The sequence below is a fragment of the Limulus polyphemus genome, unplaced genomic scaffold (assembly GCF_000517525.1).
Source record: "Limulus polyphemus unplaced genomic scaffold, Limulus_polyphemus-2.1.2 Scaffold8191, whole genome shotgun sequence".
In the NCBI taxonomy this organism is placed as follows: Eukaryota; Metazoa; Arthropoda; class Merostomata; order Xiphosura; family Limulidae; genus Limulus; species Limulus polyphemus.
The window spans coordinates 18,336-22,775 of record NW_013673801.1 but is presented as its reverse complement, the minus strand read 5'-3'; positions in this window follow the sequence as shown (position 1 = coordinate 22,775).

The window sequence follows — 4,440 nt, the reverse complement described above, 5'->3', positions numbered from 1 at the left end:
CTGGTAACTCTAGTCTTTTCTAGGAACCTCTTTTTTTGTATATAAGCCCGGCAAATAAAGCGGAGATAAGATAGCAGATAGAGAGAGATAATTGAGTCAAGCGAGCGGTAGTGACCGTAAGTAAAGTGCGTGAATCGTTGTGAATTATAGCGTGTGTTTAGGTTAAAGTGACTGTGGAAATTCTGTGTATTGCAACGTTGTATTGAGAAAAAATAAACTAGTTTTATTTAAGAAAGGACTTGTATCGCTGAAGTTTCTCGGGAAGAATTTATACCGGAAATTAACAAACGACCAGATACGTAACATATACATAATATTTGCTAAAGAGTACTTTTATGCTATCAGTGAACTGTATTTCATTGTTTAATAGTTTGGTATGTTTCTATTTTAATCAATGTTAAAGGGCTTGTAATGTGATCTTATGTTCAATCTGAAAGTGTCATTTTGTATTTTATATCATGCTGTTAAAAGTTTTTCACTGTGTGTACTACATCTTTACTAAATGGTTTTTGATAATATTTGGTTTTCTTTATTTAAGGGGTGTGATGTCTGTGTTGTGAGTAAGTGTTTACAGAGGCAATAGAAATTTACAGGACTTATTGATCAGTGTGCGTAGATTCAATTAGTGTTAAAGTTCGCATTATATGCCGGTTTGAGGAAAAGTCTGAAACAAAGGTGGGGTGAGAGTGTTATGCAGGCATATCGTGCATTTTCTACGTCCTTATTTTAATACAGTATTTTAAGAAAGTGTCAGCTATTCTGGATATGTGCATTTTTCACATAACACGTGGTAATGGAAGTCATTAAATTGCTTTGATTTTAGACATTGGTTATGTCATTTCCGTGGAGTGTATGAATGCAAAGTTGCACCTTGTGCTGAAGTGTAGACAGTAGCGTCCTCCAGTGGTAGGTCAGGTGATGCCTCAAGGCTACAGCATTTCTTAAGTTTGAATGACCAGTCACATGACCAACATTAGTTGCTCTGTGTAAATTTGATGTTACCGATTCTACTAAGTGATGTATGATTTAGTCATTCGAGAACATCATCTTGAGTGAGTTAGTTAACTTGGAAATAAGACTTGAGGAAGTATAGCCAGCTTGATCTATTCACAACTCCATAAAAAGCGAATATTTATCATCCATAAGGTGAGGGGCGCACCTTGTTGATTTGAGTTATGTTAAGGAAAGATTGCTTCAATGTGTATCAAACTTTGGTTCAGTCCATTTATTTCTTAACACAGACTCAGTTAGTGTCAGTGGAACTCAATACTGTTTTACAGTATATTTTGCTGAACTTCCTGTAATATGTAGTGGACCTACCTAACTTAGACTATTGGGAAATTGGTTTAATACCACAGATTATGTTGGAAGACTAACATTTTCTTGCAATGACCACAAGATATTATTACAGAGTTTTATGTCTTCTGCTAACTTGTGTATTTCCCTTACGTGAAGGAGAATTAGTCACTGAAGAAAGAAGTGTCCTTTACTGGACGTAGGAAGATTGCTGATGTTGCAAAGTGCAATAAATTTGATTTCTCTGCATCAAATGTTTGGTTTACCAGAACAGCAGATCGAGAATTACTCCTGAGAATTTATCTCATTTCAAAGAATGCAAAGAATGACTAAGAGCACTCAAAGTGGAATGACATCTAGTGAGGAGTCTAATATCATATTGTGTGGCCTGTACAGGACTATCACATTGTCACCAATCAGAGTAACAGAACCACAGCTCTGATTAAAGTCATTCAAGATCAACAAGGAAGGACTGAAAGTGCCGTTGATGGACAAAGTCTCCCAGTCAGAATTGTTTCCTTGACAGGTGAAACAGTGTGCACCAAGTAGTGAAGTCCATGGGCCATGAGGCACTCAAGGGCCTCTCTAAACTGGGAGGTATCTTGACAGGGTGAAATGGATTGAAAAAACTTGGAGTACTGTACTGTACACATGACATTGGTAGTATTTCTGCCAGGTATTGGTTGATAACACACTAGGATGAAGCCATGGCCATCATCCCAGGTCTCTGGCAAAGCAGATTTCACCTCCAATGTGCAAAAGTGTGGCAAAATAAGACCTAGGCTAATTCTTGTAGAGTTTCAGGTAGAAATGGTTGCATGGTTAATCTCAGGAGCAGTTAGTCCAACAAATAATCCTGAGTTTGAATGGTCCAACTCTAGACTCTATCACACCTAAGTGATGCACAACTGGTTAAACGTAGTAGAAAATTGAGCAATCCATTGGGCCGAGTTTAGGACTCAGAAGAAAGACACCATTGAGAGCCTGGCCACTTATATGGGCGTTCTGTGGTATCTACAGATCACAAAGACATCTTAATGGATAAATTCATAGAGGGACTACCAGGCAAAACAATGTAGCATCACTTTGGCATGACAGATATACTCACTCTTACAGATGCAATTTCTGTCATGATAAAATATGAAGTATTAACTTCAAACCAGCCACAAATGCCAAAACATCCTGCCACAATGAACATTAATATCAACAGTATCTCCAAGTTGGTTGTAAGATATAAAATTGGAACATTAACAGAATAATTTTCTCTGAAGTTGATCATGCATTATATCTGAAAATCTATAATTATCCAATGTTTTATTTTAATTTGGGAAAATTCAATAACTACAGATTATCATATATTTTATTTTCCTTTGGTAAAATTGATTTAAAAAAATAATGGGTGGAAATAAATGTCTAAATATTACCAAATAAGTTCCACGTGAAGTGTTGAAGCTAAATTGATTCATGAAAATAATGTTAAAATTGTTTAATGCATAGCAAAAATCACCTGCTGATTTTTTATTGCGAAATTTTCGAATCTAAACATAAAGGCTCAGTGTTTTCTGCGTATAATTAATATAATGAAATTCATCCTAGTCCTAAGAGAAGTTTGGCAGATGAATAAGTGTAGTATTCAGGTACACTAATTTCTAAGGACGATAATCAAATATCTGCAAAAGCGGGATCTAAAATTGTATGCAGAGATTAAAATGAACACAAAAAGCAAAGGAAATATGAGTATGTATAAGTGAAAAAATAAAACAAAATCCTGATTCAAAGTAAAATGCAAACTGTAAATCTCCAACTTATGAGCCATTTTTTTTTCGCTTTATAACTTTAAGTTGTTGATAGGGTAGAGAGAGGGTTTCCGAAACACATATGAGCAAACCAAGGACTAAAGTAAAATTAATTAATCATTACATTTCCAAGTCAGACCAGGGTTCTAGTGCGGTAACTTACAATTCTTAGATTACTATGTTCAAATAAACTTACTCAACGAAATTAAACTAACAATTCTACTAATTTGTACAAGTTTCTGTATCACCACTTGGAATGAGCATGATTTCATTGCAGCAGAATATGACACAGTTACAGGATTGATCAGTTCTAAGCTTTATGGAACGAGCATTGTAGTACATAACCTTTTTATAAGGTAGAGGAATAGTGAAAGTTTATGACCTTGTTACATTAAGTTCATAAGAATATCACATTGCAGAACACATGACAAAAATTATAAACTAATAACTGAATATAGCTGCATAAAGATATATTATATGCTAGTTATGAAAGATTGAAGTTAGCAGTTCTTTCAAGAACGAGAAAGGAAAACATTTCATTTTCATTATTAATATTTGGCACTTATTAGTTTTGTGTGCGTGTGGTATCTAGCACAATATCCTTTAATTGATGATCTAAAACATATATTTTGTTTTATTTTTATTAATTGAATATTATCGCTGTTATTGATATTTTGGACGTAATCCAAATAATATTTGGTGACGTGTATTCAGCTTAGGAGTTTTCAAACATAACTAATTAAATTAGTAATCAGTGAAAACACGTTCAAAATTCTGAAATTCAGTATTGTAATTGTACTTCTTGAAGTTTTGGATAGAGAGGTACCATAAATTGTTATTTTTTTGTCAATTAATTAATTGATAGACATTGCTAAAACTATTTAATGATGATAGTATTAACTTTATATCAACTCCAGTTTTGAATTTCGCGCAAAGCTACACGAGGGCTATCTGCGCTAGCCGTCCCTAATTTGGCAGTGTAAGACTAGAGCAGGGGTCACCAAACATTTTTCACAGCGGGCTAGATAACTGAGAGAATGACGAGCGCCGGCCGCATAACCATTTTGTTCAATACAATACAGTGAATACACAAAAAATAAAGACAACAAACATGTTTATTTTCCAAAAAGTTATCAAAGAAGGCGACGTTAGAAATAAGATAGTTATATCACACCCAGTGCGCACATATACGAATCTCACAAACTAAGCAGCAAAAAAGGTTTGTGGGATTTGTGAAAGTGGCGTTTAGCTTTTGAGATATCATCAATATTTGCTTTGGAATTGCTGCATCCAACCAAGAGGATTGCTTTCAAATGTTCATCAGTCAATCTCGTTCGATGTGCTGACT